Source organism: Silene latifolia, chromosome Y (assembly GCF_048544455.1).
Source record: "Silene latifolia isolate original U9 population chromosome Y, ASM4854445v1, whole genome shotgun sequence".
In the NCBI taxonomy this organism is placed as follows: Eukaryota; Viridiplantae; Streptophyta; class Magnoliopsida; order Caryophyllales; family Caryophyllaceae; genus Silene; species Silene latifolia.
In genome coordinates, this window is record NC_133538.1 from 210,469,330 (window position 1) to 210,488,405 (window position 19,076).

The window sequence follows — 19,076 nt, forward strand, 5'->3', positions numbered from 1 at the left end:
TTCCTTTGAAATATTCACTGTTCTACCTTACTACTTAAATTAGTCGTAAATATTAGTGGCATATTTTTGTTTCTTAGATATCCTTATTTACATATGCACTTTTGGATTATTACAAATGTCCCTTGTTAACAATAGAGATGTACTTTTCTATTTGTCCAAATTTGTAATTTTTATTACAACTGTGCTCCTTTACAACCAGATATGTCCCTTGATGTTAAGTATACTGTGTCTTGTCCAAGAGTTTGCAGAAGACTATGTTGCTACATCAGAGAAAGTTATACAAGATATGGTTCTACTAGATGAGAAATACTCGGCTGGTTCGCAGTGTTTCCCAGATGAACAATGTGTAAAACAGGCTCGTTCAACAACTAAATAAGTATACATGACATATGGGGGTGGTTCTGGGGATATGTTGTCCGAACCGCCATGGTTATCTGATTCATAGGAGGAGGAACAATTGATTGCGGTCACAACAGTAGCAGAGAATGCTTACCGATTGAAACTTGAACGTGCCAAAAAAGAGAACAATGTTCTAAATGGAGGAATACATCTGTACGTGTCGTTGGTGATTTCTCGTTTGATTTAGGGTTAGAAAAGGATTTTGCTGAAATCGACGCAAGTTTAGCTGCAGCTAAAGGGGTTGGTGCATCAAACAACCGTGGTGCTGAAAAATGTGCAGTGCCTACAGATGATGCTGGCAAAGGAAAGAACATTGCACTTTCATCGGCTCACCCCTTTTTACCTCCTAGTCATGCAAAAAGGGTTCGTTCCATGAAAAAACCTAACAACATACCTCCATCTACTGTCAAGCAACTGCCATCTATTTCTCATCTACTGCTTTCTGCTATTGAAGATGACACCAGTCCAGTAACACCTCTTACTGCGTTGCACCTTCAAGTGTCTGAATATATTTTTAGTGACCAGGGCACTAGGAATCGTCGGTCCAGGTAATTGAAAATGTAAATTTATAAAATTAACATTTTGTCAATGTTATTTTGTATCCGAGAGTAATTTCATATTATTTTCTTATCTAGTGAGTACTTCTACTCCTACAAGACCTATTTAGCAACGCTACTACATTTGTGGTCGTTAAAGCCTTCTCAACATATTTCAAGTACTGTCATTGATTGTTGGTCATCATATTTGAATTCCAAAGAGGAAGAAAAAAATGCTGACACTCCAAAGCGATTCTTTTTTTACCACGCTTGTCCATATAAGTATATGTATATAAGAGGGTGTTTTAATATGATCCTAAACCTTGTTTATAGCATGTATTTTGAAATATTGCACTTTCCTCTTTCGCTGCTTTCCCATGCAGAGTGGATTGATGATGACCAGGCCAAGTTGAACTGATGAAAATCGTAACAGTTCGTTCATGCGTTGCGTAGAAATGGAGTTGTAGCTTTTCCCGGGGACTGACATAACTTCAATCCAGCTTGTAAGTTTTTTTGTGTTCGCTTGTAATAATTTACATTCACCTCAACTTTATCAGGCAACTGAATGGAATGTCCCTTGTATATATTATATATTATTTGAGCAATCTCCTTTCTTTTTTATTAGATGAGGTAACTTTGTATTGAAATGTACCTTCTTCATTTACAAAATGTGCCTACAGATTAGAATAAATATACGGTTTGAAAAGTTTGATTGTAATTATGCTAACAAATCCTTTGTTTTGTTATACCAGTTTTTTTCCCAATTTTACGCGAAAAACACTTCTGCTTATTTGTGTTTGACGTGGAGAGGAAGCGTTTTGTTATTCTCGACAACTCACTGTCAGATGAAAAGATAGGCGACCTATATGGCTCATGTCCACTGTCTATGGTATGCTTGTATTTCTCACATTATTATTGTCCTGTTTTATTGGCAGTATTAGTTGGACTTAACACTGCTGTAAATTGTTCTGTCATAGGCTGGTGCTTTTGCTATGTTTTCGAGTGAGAATCGAAGAACTTCCCACCTAAGGAATCTTGTGCTTGAAATGGATCTCATCGTTGCAAAGCTTTCTTGGAGAAATAAATACAATGTTGATGATTGTGGTATCTACACAATGGACACATGGAAACATTTATGGGATTAATCTCTTGGAAATGTGGCTTCATGAAAAATGATGTGAGTGTTGGGTCTTATTTTTACAAACACATATTTGTATTTTTTATATTTTGTTAATTGATGGCTTCTGTTTTGCAGCAGAGTGTGCTTAAAGTGTTGAGATACAAATATCTATGCACATTACTGATGTTCAAGCACAACATTTACCGCCAAACAGTTGCTGACCATGCAAAAAGGGTCATTTTTTTAAAGCTAGTGATAACGTTTAATGTCCATCAATGTTATTTATGTAGTACATTCGAATTTGTGTCAAAAATTTGGCATTTTAATGTACGTTCTTTGTTACCACGATGTCCATTTACATAAGGAACTGGTTTAATTATTGTATTCTAGATAAGAAGTATTACAAGATGACAACCCATCTTTTCAAAAACACGTTTCAACTGCTATTAAAATTACTTCTCCTAACTACCCAATTTAATTAATCTAATGTATATCACTTTCCTTGATAAAGTACATTCTACTATCATCTTAAGGCAGTCAAAAAATTACAAATCAAAAAAGAGAATACGTATGTCATTTTATAACAAATTCTCATTTAAGACGGATATATCTTACTTAAGCTTAAGACAGGTTATGTCGTTTGAATAAGCAAAAATATAATGCACCTGTAGGTGGGATGATAGTTGTCCCATTTTTAACCTTAAGACAGTTACATCTGTCTTATTTCCGTCTTTTCGGAGACTAATTACAAAATAAAATAAATTATAATGTGAAATCTGATATAAAACGGCCACCCCCTCCTCCCTTTCTGTTTTATTTTATCTTGTCTTTTAAGCACTTTACGGCTCTTTCTTCATTCGTGTTTTGTACTTTCTCTCTCTCTCTCTCTCTCTCTCTCTCTCTCTCTCTCTCTCTCTCTCTAAGATCTTACTACTGTGGATTCTACTTACTACTTAGGTTATCGCTGCACCTTTTGTCGCTCTATCATCCTTCAGTTGCACTTTATCTCTCACTATCGTCATGAAGGTAATATTCTTCTGTTTCAATTATTCCGTCAACAATTATTTTTATTTTTATCTGATTCGAATTTAACATAGTTTCCTTAACTATTAATGTTTGATGATGTATATTGTACTTCGTGCGTTATAAATATTAAGAACAACTAATTCTTGATCCAATTCTATTAGTTCTCAGGTGTATTAATATGTCGGAATTTTTTCATATGGCTACTTCATAATTTTAATGTACTTTCTTCATGTTTAAGATATACATTTACCTAGGGTCAATAATTTTAATGTAGTTTTCTCGCTCTATCATCCCCATTTGACCTCCCGCGTGTATGTTCGGTTATCTATACTTTCTATGACTTTATCTTTCTATCTTATATGGTTATTTTTACCCTGAAAAATGTAGATAGCAGATGCCATTACAGTTATCCAAATCAACTCGGATGCTCCTATTATTTGTTCGCCTCCATCGAGATTCGACAAAGTCTCTTCTTCTGCTATGATAATTGATGTTTCTGATAGCTCTACAATAGAGGCAATTGGTTATAGTCCTATAATTTGTCCAACTTTGCATCGACTCAACAAAGACTCTTCTTATGCTGTATTAATTGATGTTTCTGTTAGCCCTACAGAAGAGGGGATTGTTAATCATCCTAGTGTTTGTCAGACTCCGCATAGGGTCACCGAGGAATCTTCTTATGGTGTGATAATTGATGTCTCTGACATCCCTATAGTAGAGGGGATTGTTGATCTTTCAACTGAAGGGACTAATCAAACTTCATATCAAACATTCCAGGTGTTAAACAAAGGACGACCGCGTTCTTCCAAACATATAGAAGCTTTTCGTAAAGTAAGAAAATTGATGGCTTAGAGGAATAAGGCTGCATCTACAAACGCTCCTGTGTCATACAACTTAGGTATATCCCATGAAGTAGATAACTCTCCTTTTTATGCAGCAGCAAAACTGACTAACAAAAGAAAGAAATTGTCAGCTTTTGGAAATCGTCCTCCTGTATATCCGAAAATAGGGAATCAATCTAATTTTAGTGGGAGACTTTCTGTCCAGCTTTCCTTGTTGCCATTGATGACACAAATCCCTTGACGCCTTTGACATCAATGCATTATCAGATTTTAAATTATGTTTTCACTGACCGGGGCTCTGTCAATAAGGCTTGGTAATTACATACCAAAGTTTGAATATTTTACATTAATTTTCATAGTTTATCTTAACATATGTGGTACTAATTAAATTTCATTAATGGTTGTGTCTAGCAATACGCTATTTGAGTACAAGAATCACATTCTAGGCTAGAATCATCTGTTGTCGTTAAAGCAGATTATATCTCAAGCTTTATCATAGATTCTTGGTCAACATATCTAAACTACAAAGAAAAGGATGGGAATACAAACAACCTCACAGGATTTTTCTTCAGTACACTTACATATGTAAGTTTGTCCATTGTTTCATGTATTTGACATTTATGTTGAGAAGATTTTATTTTACTAATATTTTATTGTCACCGTACAGATGGTATTAATAAAGAAAACATGAGCTTGTACTGATGAAGATCATACAAATCTTTCAAGCGTCGCATGGAAGTAGAATTAAATGACTTTGAGTGGATTGATCTACCATCCATTCAGCTAGTCAGTCCCTCACTTCTTTTTGTAATTTAAATTAAATTCAGCATTACTATATGATTGAAACTTTGGAAGTCACTGAATGCTTAGACTTCGATTCTGTACAATGTACCTTCAGATTATGAAAATTGTGCTATCATGTAACATGGCATGAACTTTTACCTAACATTGTTCTTATAACTCTTTCTTTGCCTGATGCTAGTTTTTCTTCCCAATTGCACTTGAGAATCATTTCGTCTTGTACGTTTTCGACCTGTCAAGAAAATATTACACGATCCTTGACAATCGTGTTAAAATGGGAAGCATCTCAGAAGAGTATGGTGATACTCCACTTGAAGTGGTAAACTTAAATGCCCCTCACATACGACTTGTTTGTTTGATTTTAATTGGTAAATTTATGGTTCATGTCAGCTAGTTTATGCGGTTGTGTTACAGGGCGATGCATTTGCATGGTTCTTAGGTGAAAACCAATCAACCATGGAGAAAAGTAATATATTCATGGACATGGATCCTTCAATTGCAAATCTTCCATGGAGAACTAACAAAAACATTTATGACTGTGGTGTTTACACCATGAGGCACATGGAAACATTTAAGGGAATACTCAGTTGGGAATGTGGTCTGTCCAATATTGATGTGAGTTCTAAATTTCACTTGTAAATTATTAAGACCAACCAATTTAGTCTCGACTTTCTGGTTAAATTTTTTATTCTTTTTTTACAGATGAGACCGTTGTCTATGCTGAGATTTAAGTACCTATGCGCACTAATAATATTCAAGCACAACAAACATCGTAATAGCATTGTTAAACATCCATCAGTGTATTGTTTATACTTACAAATAGTTCCTATTTTTTTAATATTTTGGTTTCATTATGTAAAAAAATTCCCTAGTTTTGTAGTATCATTTCAAGGTACATTGAAAACACGTTCTTGTTAACTAAAAGCAAATCCGTAGTTGGTATAATGTTCATTATACATTTCTAAATTGTCCATGCCATTTAAATTGATTCAATAGATGTGTTTAATTGCAAAACATATCTACAATGTTATACAAATCATACAACGGTGTATTCTTCAATACTTCAGTAGTTACATTTAAAGTAACTGATGATGTGCTTTACAATGTTCATTTCAAGAAATCCAAATGTACATCCTGTTTTAATTTCTCCCTTTAGCCTCTGACAATCGATTCAATTAATATAAATCGTGTTTGGTCGGATGACAAGTGGATGACGCAAAATATATACAGTAATATTTAAACTGATTATGTGAGAAGAGGGCAGAAAGCAGATACTAATATTCGAATCATGCAAATATATAATCTTTTTAATTTCACTAGCATTTCATATTTTCCCCACAATTATCCCACTAACTTGCCCCATCATATGTGCTTCTTAATATTTTATGTTTAATTATTATACACAATTAGACCTAAAATAGATAAAAGGAATACTCCTTTCGTTCCAACTTTACTAAGCAAACAGTCGGTTAAAATACATCTTTCAACCATCTCTTTCACGCTCTATAATTTTCTGGGAAATCTCGATTATTCTCCACTTCCATCTCACAACATTTTCTGCTAATCGCGTTCATTTAGTAAGTTGTACTCAAATTTGTCCATTATTTTGGAATTTTTGTTTAGTTTTTATCTTTCACGCTCAATAATTTGTTGGGGAAACCTCGATTATTCTCGACTTCCATCTCACAACATTTTTCGCTAATCACGTTCATTTAGTAAGTTGTATTGAATTTTGTCCATTATTTTGGAGTTGTTGTTTGGTTTTTATATTTTATTAATCTAATTGAATGCCAAAATTAGGTTAAATTCCTTCGCCTTTATTTTTTCTGTTTTTCTTCGTTTTCAATTTAATAGTATGTTCATTTGAAGTTGACTAAACATTTGGAGTGAATTTGTTTATGTGGTCGGATTAAAATAAATACATGCTACTTACAATTGTAAATTACTGATTATAATTGTATGTTTTGATATGCTGTTTGGAGTCTATGGTATGAATGTTGAAGAAATGATTGTAGTTGTGTGTTCTATTGTAACCCATTCTTCGTCTGTATGCACACAGAAACATGTCATTATTTTGCTTGGGATGGGTAACAAATTGTGAAGAGGAAGACAAGGAACAATTTATTGAACATTATATTGAGCAAAACAAGACAATTCTAGGATGGTTATTTAACTAGAAGGATGAGATAAACACAGAAGCGCAGGACAATAACGCCAAAAACACAGTACTACAGCATGAACATTACATGCTACAAATCTTTGAAAAATTTAATGAGGCTGACAGAGCTAACATGGAAGTAGTATGCAAGTGCTGGGCAAGGATGTTTATCTTACACAACGACGCAGTCCGTTTATCAGATGAATATGAAAGGAGATTACAAGCTAGCATTTCATTCGGGGTTAGGACGACTACCAGGGACAATGAAGTGGTTCTGAGAAGGTGCCTTTGTTACTTGACAGACAATTTATTAACAAGGAGGGCATTGCACCTGTTTCAATATCATTTTGCAACTAACTTAGGAAACCTTATCGTTGAAGACAGTGAAGAAGAAGATTTAAACTCTATCCCTTCGTTAATTTTCCCGACCAGCAGTCGAACTTGCTTTTATTATATTAAATCAAACTGTTTAATGTGCATTGTACGTGCTGTTAATTTTAAATGTCCATTTCGAATAGTACAATATCTTGCTATGGTTTTGAATTATTTCAATTTCATATGATATACATTTAATCTCTTCAGAATGTACCTTTGGTACAAATTATGTTATTCATCTAATAAAATTCTAATACATATATTATTATGTTTTAATGTTCTTTCAATATATATACATAGAGTGTTGTTAAATAAGCCAATTAAATAATGACTTGTAATATTTTATGCTGAATAAATCATGCAATGAAATGTCCAATCAGTGTGATTACAATATACATTATGTTTATCTACAATGTCCCTTTCAAATCAAGTAATAATGACAGCAATAAATTAATCCATGTGAAACGACACCACTGTTCATGGAATTGTGACTGACTGTCAAACCTAATTTCATGAAATGATGCAACTGTTAAGGTGTTGAAAAGACAATTAATTAATGCCATTATAAACATTCATTCCCTATATAAACACAATACAACACACTCAAATTGCAACTGCTCTTATTCTTATCTAAAAAACTGCTGTATTTACATACTCTCGGGAAAAACACTGTAAAGCAGTTTGAAAGCAAATCTCACTATAAATTCTTGCGTTCACTTAGTCTATTGCAAATGTACTATAGTTAATGTTTCTTTTTTTTTTGCAAAAGAAATTCATACATTGCATATAATTGGTATGGCTTTTGCTAGATCTTTTAGTGTACAAATAAATTTAAAAATATTTAAAATCACGTTATGTATAACAGGTGCATAATGAGTTCCTCCATTACCAACGTGCAAATAATGCCAGAAATTGAGCAAAAACTCGCTGACATAGAGTTTGATCTCAACGAAATGACACGTGTAAGAGATTCACTTGAACAACATCTTATTGAGGTGCTTGATAATAACGAAGCATTACAAGAATGTGAAGAAGAATTGTATGAGAGACTGGTCAATTCTGAAGCAAATGCGAAGTCACTACAAGAGAGTCTGGACGTCGCAGAAGCATAAATGAAATTCATCACGACTGAACGAGACAGCATTTCCCGACAAGTTGAAGCAAATAAACAAAAGCTATAAACAGAGGTTAACATGGACTATCAATTCCTTTCTGGCGTTAGAGCTTTAAGAGAGTCTTATGCTCTTGTCCATGATCCGAATCTTGAAAATTGGCCAGCAGTGGTCAAGGCTATGGAACTAAAGGATGGTTAAAAGAAACGTCTTAGGGACGAATTGCTCGAGGGTGAAAGCAGTGTTGAGGGGTTTTTTTTTGCCGTCGACCAAGAAGGGAATAATAACTTTGATGTTATGTTATTTAGAATTATAATATCGTCGATTAATTAAGAAACATTTGCTGTTTATTTCATATTTCTAGGAATATATTTGCAGTTTATTTTTAATGTCCATTTGAATCAAGTTTCAGATTCAAATCACTTTAGCAATGTCAAATCAATTTACTTTAACTGGTATAATAATGGGAAAATAGGTAAATCCCTAATCATTATGTGTAAATAGAGAGCAATACTTTGATGTACTTTAACTGGTATGATATTGGGCAAACGTGTATGTTGAGTGGGGGTGAATGAGGGTCCATCATCATGAGCAGATTGAGAACGAAACCAAAGTGTCCCTTTAACCTTTTAACAATGTCCATACCATTATATTACGACGTACCTGAGTTTGGTAAAGCATATTTATCTCTCTTATGCAGTGATAATAGTTTAGAATTCACAAATTCCCTAATTAGGTTTAAGGATTGGATTAGCATACTCCACATTTTATGCATAAGTAATATGCTTTGGCAAGAATTTTTAATGAAGATTATAATTAAAGTGTATTATGTCCTTTCAGAATAACCCTAATGTTCAATGCACAAAAATCTTATGTGCCACTATATGAAAGTGATGACTTTACAAAGGGTTTACAATACCCATCCCCAAAAAGGGTTCACTCTGCCCCTATAGGGTGTCTTTTGGTCTTGCGGCCGTTCGAATGACAAATAAGACAAAGGGTTTAGGGTTGGATTAGGCGGCTCCGCGGTAGCAGGCTACCTAATCCAAACCTAAACCTTTTCCCATCCTAATTTTAGGATACCAGGCCCCTTAGTTTTAATCCCGTCCCTAAAAAGGGTTCACTCCGCCCTTCTAGGGTGTCTTTTAGTCTTGCGGCCGTTCGAATGACTGTAGATACCCAGTATCTACACCTTCCAAAAACCACCCGATGATGATCGGACTGTAACGTGTTTTTGATATGCGTGCGTGGATTGGCTATACATGAGACGGTTTAATGCACTACTCGAATATGAAAAATGATTTCAAAAATGGTTTTCTAACTTCATTTGCATTAAAATAACACTATTTAGAGTTAAAACCATCTTCGGACCCCAAAACGACTCAGAAACCCGTAACTCGAGTAAACTTGAGTCAACCCGAGTCAACCTAAATCCCGAATGTTAAAAATAATGCCATGAATGCCTTTATCATGCCATTTCTATTAAAATGACCCTAATTAGAGTCAAACTGACACTGGGCCAAAAATCGACTCGAAATTCAAATCCCGACACACACGGGTCAAATCCTTGTCAAGCACACAAAACACCTACCTCAAGTAACACCCAAAATCATCTTATTAGGTGCCCATATTGTTACACGACATCATGGTATAAACCACAAATCAAACCAACCAAATAATAGATAGAGCAAAGGCCACGTCCAAACTGAAAGGGACAATACACCCACTTGTATCACAAGGTAGCTCGCGCCTCTTTAGGGTGTCTGCTTTGCCTCTAATCAAACTCAACCGACCTACCACCCCACAATTGTCTATAAATACCACCCTTCACACACCAAAAAACTCACGCGAGCGTCTGCCCCCTCACATCTCCCTTAAACTTCTAGATCCGACTTCCTAAGTCACAAAATCGACACGTGTTTACCACCTACTGATCGTAAACACAAGCCTTACACATTTTGTTTGGTACCGTCGCCGTGCATTCGATCGACCCATTTGACCAACTTAATTCATCAAACAACATGTTTTAATTAACATATTTTCAACTCACTTTCAAAACAAAATCCTTTTTTAAGGCACCTTTTTAAACTTCTTTGATCGCGATTAGTCACAACGAGAAAACCGTCTCTAAAGTCGTCTACTTCGCAAATATCAATGCACGTAAGTTTGAGGGTGTAAATATCTCATTTATTTCATGTCTTTACTGTTTTCATGACTTTATAAGCATGAACAATCCATAACACGATTCAAATATAGGTTAGACGAGCCAAAACCGAGTTTTGGCCTGAGACAGAAGCCATTTGCTATGCAAAAAGGCTCGCGCCTCAATGGGGTGTCCAGGTCAAACTCAAACGTGTTTGAGTTCGTCTTTCCTTCAACACGTTGTTTTATTTTTACTTCTTTTCTATTACGGTTTCTATCATTTCAAATGTTTCAAATCATTTTTATGACAAACTTTTTAGCCATAAATTATAATCACCCTTGGTTCCATATACCATGACGGTTTAATCCGTGACTCGGTGATATTAATTGGTTAATTACATTTTAAAGGAAATTATCTTCTTTTATTTACCATTTTAATTCATTTTTATAATAAACATATTTTGACCATTACAAAAATCATCCTTGGTTCTTTATACCATGACGGTTTATTCTGTGACTCGATGATATTATTGGTTAATTACAAATTAAAGGATATTGTAACCCCCTTTTATTTTATTTACCATTTTTCTCATTTATTTACATTTGCAAACATATTAGTCATAATTCATAATCATCCTTGGTTCTTTATACCACGTCGGTTTAATCCGAGTACGATGACAAACTTGACTAATTACAAAGAAATGAACTTAACATAATTAGTTCAAATCAAACATTTTCATTTCACTTTTATTTCAATTTATTTCATCTTTGTCTTGACCATATCATATGTCATCCTTGGCTAATATATATGCCATGTCGATTTAATTCGAGTGCGGTGGCAAAACGGTTAAGCACACACATTTTACATTTTTATTTGTAAACTGTGCTTTTCAAACTTGCAAATCCGACAACGAATATTACTAACATAATAGTAATTATTCCGAGTCATGCAAACAACATTTGCAATCATTCATCACAAATACGGTTTTAAATAACCTTTTTAATAACCTTTTAAAATGGTTTTAAACAACTTTTTTACAACCAGGAGATGCCTCTTGGTTCGGCTCATGGCTCGCGTGTAATACTATGGTTTTATGAGTCTCTGGGTACTCTATCGAGTGGGCCTTACTCTGTCGAGTAAGTGTGTTTTGCGTTTTAAAATAGTTTCTGACCTGTTGGGTACTCGATCGAGTAGCCTTGGTACTCGATCGAGTAGGCGGCACTCGATCGAGTATGTCAGTTACTCGATCGAGTAGCCGGTTTACGGGGGATGATTTGTCGGGTTTTGTTAATAATGCGAATTAATATATAAACACTTCTGTCACTTTCATAATACGCTTTTACAAACCTAATCACTTTCAAAAGAGAAATCAATCTACGTACTTCGCATTCATCGCATTATTGACAAATCCCGGAGCTTGGAAGGTCGGAATTCATCTTTCTTTACATCTTTGTGATCCTTGCGTCGAGGGTAAGATCTACGTACCGAATTTGTTATATTTAATTAAGTTTCGTTAAACCTTAATTTTGGGAATTGGGGATTTGTGTTAGTTTTGTGTGGTTAGTGATATATGTGATGTTATGTTAGGAGGAGGATTCGTAGAAGAGGCTTTTTGATAACAGCTGTTGAGATCGTCTGACTGTATTGCATTCCAGGTAGGGTTTCCCTAATCAGTATTAGTCCCATAATGTGTTGGTGGTGATTTGTGTTTGTTGGTTGTTATCATACGAGTATTGTGATGGTTGTTGGTTTTGATTGTTGTTTAGTAGTTGTGATTGTTTGTATCTGTCTGTGTTCTTCGGGGTGCTTCCCTAGCTGAGTGGAGTCACTTGCGGGAGTGGCTTCACGCCCATTATTTGCCTTCTGTGGAACCCGCCACAGAAGGGATGTGCACATTAATGGATTTGGGTTTATCGCTCGACGGAGATGAGCGGGGATTAGATGGGAACGGCTGCGGTCTCCCACTGGCGGCGTGGAGTGACCTGTTGCGATGGGCACTCTGGCAGGGCTACACACTTTAGTGTGTAGTCAGTATTGTGGAGTTGGTGATGGAATTCGGAGTATATCTGTGACTATTGAGTTGTGTTGTTTGTTGTGTTGTTGGATTATATAAATTGTGTGATTAGTGCTGACCCCGTTTAAATGTTTTAAAAACTGTGGTGATCCATTCGGAGGGTGGTGAGCAGTTATTGAGCAGGTATGATATGACGCGTATGGGATAGATGGGATGAGTCATCACGTGGCAGTTAGAAGTCTTCCGCTGTGTTAGACGATGTTTTATAGCTTTGATAGTTTTAGCAGTAGACCATCTGAGAATCTTGTATTTCTTTTTATCAGTTTTGGAGTTGGTATGTAATAACTTTAAACATTATTTACTTTTAAGTATGTTTCGTTATTGTCTTATGATTATCATTGCCTCGGGAAACCGAGATGGTAACATCTTTATACCTGGGTGGTCCTGGTAAGGCACTTGGAGTATGGGGTGTTACAAAATGGTATCAGAGCGACGATCCTGAAACCTGTAACCAATGAATCTAATGAACCTAGGCAGTCTAATTAAAATGAAGTCGGGGTAGAAGTTGTAGGAGCTAATGCAAAGATTTGGGAGACGTCCTAAAGTCGCGAACTTGCCCTACAATTTTGAACCGGTCACCATGGGATATGAGTCGGGATCGCTATGTGTTTATCTTGTGGATTGTGTACCTATATGGTGATGTGAGACATGAATCAGTGGATGTATGTATGCGGAGAATGGGGAATGTGTAGAAAAGATGGTGATGATGTGATTTCGTAAGTTATTGATTGAAAGCATGATAGTTTTTTTTAAGATATGGCATTATAGAAATGCGAAAAAAAAAATTTGTTTGATTTGAGTTATACATAGAGTTATGTATACATATATATTGTTGGTAGTGTTGTAAGAGTTTATATAGCTGAAAGTTTGAGTAAGAGCATGAATAATTGGTGGAAAAAGATAATAATTGTTGCATGATAACATGATTTCTGATAAAGCATGTTGTATGATGGAAGAGATTTTATTATGTTGTTATGCTTGTAACATGTGAATAGGAGACTTGATGTTATATATTTGTGATTTTGTTTACGTAAAGTTATAGAATAAAAACATATAGGTAATACATGCTTGGTAAGTTGAATGGTGTATGTGCATAATGGATGTTGTTGCTTGGCTTTTGAAGATAGTAACATGTGGTTAGGGATACTGATTTTATGAGCACCGAGTTGTTTTTGTTTACCTTGTTGTCGTTTAAGTTGTTTGGAAGTAAAATCAAGTAGTTGTGTTTTCGATTATAGAGAGGTTGTCTTTAAACTGTTATAACTTGATATGCATAAATGATTTTAATGTGATTCTAATTGGAGGTGATAGCTTGTTCTTTTACGATTCTATCGATAGGTCACACGCCCAAAATGACCAAGAAACGAGTGAGTTATGACCGTTTTACGAAAACTGGACAGTGCTGAGAAATGCAGGTACTCGAGCGAGTGGCCCACACTCGATCGAGTGCACCTTGGTACTCGATCGAGTACCCCTTACTCGATCAAGTAGCCCCGGATAATTTGTTATACGTGTCTCTGACTTTCACCTACTCGATCGAGTAATTTATTTACTCGATCGAGTGGCCTGTACTCGATCTAGTGACCCCTGTTTTGGGTCATATGCCTATATTTTGACTTTGTTGCATATCATGTTTAATTCAAAAGTGTTATTTTGCTTCTTTATGCATTGTTTTATATGTATGTTGAGCCTGATGCGTAAGTTACCCAATCTTATGATGTAAGGAGTGACACCTGTGGAGGACATGAGTTATATGTGGTTGTGATAGATAGTGGAAAAAGAAAAGGAAGATCGTTATGGCTTAATTGAGACATAGAGCATGTTTTTTGAGATAAGATGAGTGATATGATTGTGTGTGAGTAACGTAAAAGTAAGTGAATATGGGCAAGGGGTGATGTGAGTCTAAGGAACGTAAGAATGAAAGGATTGAGAGTAAGGATGTGGATAGTGGCAACTTGAGATGTGTGAATAATTATGGAGGGAGATGGTTATGAGTCGTGTGGGTTAAGAATATACATAGTGAAATTTCGTTTTAAAGGGGTTGAGAAGAGTGGTATATAGTGAACTTTGTGGAGACATGTCACGAGGTGGATTTGTAGACAGTGAGTGAGTTTGGGAGATTTGGTTTATTAAGAGGTGAAACTACTGTGGGATTTCCTTGGGCAATTAACGGTATGAAAGGAATTTTAATTTCTAGAGATGTACAAAGGAGATGAAATTGTTTGAACAGTGAACGTTGATTTTATGGATAGATTAGAGGCAAGTGTAAGTGATAGCATAATAAGAGACGATCCATGGTAAGAAAGAGTGAGATGAAATAGATATAAAATAATGGGATTTGAGTTTTGGAGCGATGAGAAGGTAATTGGAGCACTAAAGAGTTAGGTAGAAGTAATAAGGAGTTGAGCTATTAAATGATATTGTTGAGTATAAAAAGAAAAGAAGGATAAAAGTAAGCTGAGAAAAATGTTGACCGAAGTTATGTGATATAGAGGTAAGGAGTCGTCGAGATGTGTGATACCTATCAAGAGTAAGTAAGTTAATGGTTATACAGAAGTTTCAGGACAACATGATTAATCATGAGTTTCGAGGAATTAAGGGAGTATGAAGTTGGTGGAGTATTTGCACGATACGAGATTTTGGTGGAGAGTTAGATGATGATACAATTAAGGATAGTATTGGGAAGAATGTTGAGGTAATTTTGTTGATGGATTCGATGTTCGTTATTTGGGATGTTAACTAAGGATAGGAAAGAAATCGTGATGTTTAGAGATGAGTGTAAGAGGTTTAATGTCCGGACAGTGGTAGTGTTATGGTTTGTGACTAGTGGTTAAGGGTGATGATATATTAGAAAGGTAGCAATTCTAAATAAGTTGATTTTGTAGAGACCAGATGGATATGTATGGTTGTGAGAAAGTATAAGATGTGGTTATATGAGGCGGTTGTTAGTAGTTGAGTATTAATGGTATGGTTACAATTGGCAGGGGGTGATGGATATGCGAATGGGAGAATATGTTATGAGGGGTATACGAGTTAAGCTCGGGCGACAGGTAACCTTTGTTGAGTGGTAACTTACGTGACCCGGATTGACTAGTTGGATGTGATTACGGGTCTATGATGTGTATAAATGTTTGTGTGAGGTTCTGACCTCACAAGAAGTGGTATGGTGTGATAATTATAAAGTTTTTATCTGAATGTTCTATATGTTGAGTACGGTAACCAAATTGAATAATATTCGAAAGGTAATAATTTGATTGATCTGGCATGAATAGTTAAAATCGTATGTGTATTGATGATACATGTTTATTCCGTAAAAAGGTATGGATGATATGCATGAGATTCTTGTATGTTTATTCCGTATAATATGTTGTATTATGATCTAGTAAAGCAGTTTTGAGTAAATTTTCTTGTCCGGAAAGTTATACCGAGTCAGTGTTTATGGGAAGTGTATGTGTTTGTGATGTCTACCGATGTGGTTGTTTTGCCTCGGGTGGTGATCCGGGCACGGTACTTCGTGTTGTGATGCGGGTGTTTTCGCGCTGCGGTGTGGCTGTTGGTGGCGGTGTTGCGATGCTGTCACTGGTTGTGGTGGAGTAGGCGAGATGATTATGATAGGAGTTTTCGAAAGTACATACAAGTTATACATAGATTGTTGTTTTGTTTGTTGCTGTTCCTTATGAGTTTTGGTTGAACATGCAGACTGTTGTTTTGTTTGTTGATGTTTCTTACTAGTTTGGGAATGAGGGTAGCATATGATATGAAAGAGAGTTGTATATGTTTTCGTTGTTGTCATGGTATAGTGATATTCTGTTGATGGGACACAGTTGTGAGAAGTTGTTACAGTAATTTTGATCTTGTTTTAAGATGAGGCATCAGTAGTAGACCTGGCAAAACGGGTCACTCGGGTCGGGTACGGGTCGGGTCAGTTTGGGTCGGGTCATTTCGGGTCTGTCACATATTTCGGGTCGGGTTGGGTCGGGTCGGGTCACTTTCGGGTTTCGGGTCAATTTCGGGTGGCCTGTTGTCGGGTCATTTCGGGTCGGGTCGGGTCATTTTCGGGTATATAGGTCATTTTGGGTCAGGTTGCTTTTGAGTTAATGACTAAGCACTTAAGTTAATACTATTTTGATTAAGAAATACTATTTTGCAAATTTAACTATTTATTAGGGATTATTGTAACCAATGAAACTTTATTTTGATATATATAATATTAATATGAGTTAGTACTAGTCGTTTCGGGTCATTTCGGGTCACTTCAAGTCATTTGGGATCAGGTCGGTTATGAGTCGGGTTTTTTTGGATTGGGTCACCTCGGGTCGGGTCAACATTGGGTCAGACAATGTTCGGGTCGGGTCTGGGTCGGGTCGGGTCAATTCGGGTTTTGGGTCATATTCGGGTCAAGCAAGTTCGGGTCATTTTCGGGTCTCGGGTCAGCCTTTTCGGGTCGGGTCATTCGGGTCTGACCCATTTTGCCAGGTCTAATCAGTAGTCATAGTCATGGCAAGTGATTCGTGGAACATGTGTTGTAATGATCTGAAAGCGGCAGGTGGTATATATTCTTTTGTTGAGATAGTGAGTGCAGGGTATTGGGAATTGGTGTCATATTAAGTTATGTATGAGTTTTGCGGTAATGAAAGAAAAGAACTTGAGGATCTAGTGTGAGTGTATATAACAAGTGTGGATCGTGAGTTATGCTTTTGGCGATGGGAGTTTTATATAGTTCATATAGAGAGGTATGTCATGTTGCCGTAACGTGGAAGAGTTGAAGTTCTAGGTTAAGCTAAAGATTTTGAGGTATAGGTTAGGTGGTGTACCGAATGAGTTGAGGGATGAGAAATGTTTAAGTAAGAGAACCTTGGATATATGATTAGCGAGTGTTTAGATTATAGGCGGTTATCTATGACATGTGATGGTGATGAGAATAATGAGAGGATATAACTAAGGATATAGTATTAGTGAGTTACGAGGACGTAACATTTATCTTAAGAGGAGTAGGATGCGATAAAAGAGAGTTTGATGATTGTGCATGTCGTAGTATAATTCGAAGTAGGGTGTTGGTGTAGCATAAAGGATGAAGTTGTATATATCGTGGTTGATGTTGTTAAAAGGCCATGGCCGTGCTTGTAGTAGTGTGATGTTTAGGAGTGTGAGAATATTTCTCTAGTGTTGACAGTTGGATGATGAGGTTATGAGTGTGAGAAAACTTCGAGGACGTCGTTCCTTTTAAGGGTGGTAAAATGTAACATTCCGTTTGATGTCTATGAGTGTCTTGATATTGGATTTGGTAGTGGATGATATATTATGGAGCTAGCAGAGTTAGTGGATGGTAGTTGGTAGTGTATGGAGTTAGTGTCGGGAGAGTTTATGATGTAGTTGATACGACATCGTGAGCGATGTGTGGAGGTAGGAATAGATGGTGGAGTTGGTGTTAAGAGTTCATGATTTCATGTTTTATAAGTTGAGGTTTTGTTTTGAGTTCTTAGTAGCTTTGTTGCGTCTTGACCGAGTTAGTATATTTGTTTTTATGTATGGGTTGAACTTCGGGGACGAAGTTCTTTTTAAGGAGGGAAGACTGTAATACTACGGTTTTATGAGTCTCTGGGTACTCTATCAAGTGGGCCTTACTCTGTCGAGTAAGTGTGTTTTGCGTTTTAAAATAGTTTCTGACCTATTGGGTACTCGATCGAGTAGCCTTGGTACTCGATCGAGTAGGCGGCACTCGATCGAGTATGTCAGTTACTCGATCGAGTAGCCGGTTTACGAGGGGATGATTTGTCGGGTTTTGTTAATAATGCGAATTAATATATAAACACTTCCGTCACTTTCATAATACGCTTTTACAAACCTAATCACTTTCAAAAGAGAAATCAATCTACGTACTTCGCATTCATCGCTTTATTGACAAATCCCGGAGCTTGGAAGGTCGGAATTCATCTTTCTTTACATCTTTGTGATCCTTGCATCGAGGGTAAGATCTACATACCGAATTTGTTATATTTAAATAAGTTTTGTTAAACCCTAATTTTGGGAATTGGGGATTTGTGTTAGTTTTGTGTGGTTAGTGATATATGTGATGTTATGTTAGGAGGAGGATTCGTAGAAGAGGCTTTTTGATAACAACTGTTGAGATCGTCTGAATGTATTGCATTCCAGGTAGGGTTTCCCTACTCAGTATTAGTCCCATAATGTGTTGGTGGTGATTTGTATTTGTTGGTTGTTATCATACGAGTATTGTGACGGTTGGTGGTTTTGATTGCTGTTTAGTAGTTGTGATTGTTTGTATCTGTCTGTGTTCTTCGGGGCGCGTCCCTGGTTGAGTGGAGTCACTTGCGGGAGTGTCTTCACGCCCATTATTTGCCTTCTGTGGAACCCGCCACAGAAGGGATATGCACATTAATGGATTTGGGTTTATCGCTCGACGGAGATGAGCGGGGATTAGGTGGGAACGGTTGCGGTCTCCCACTGGCGGCGTGGAGTGACCTGTTGCGAT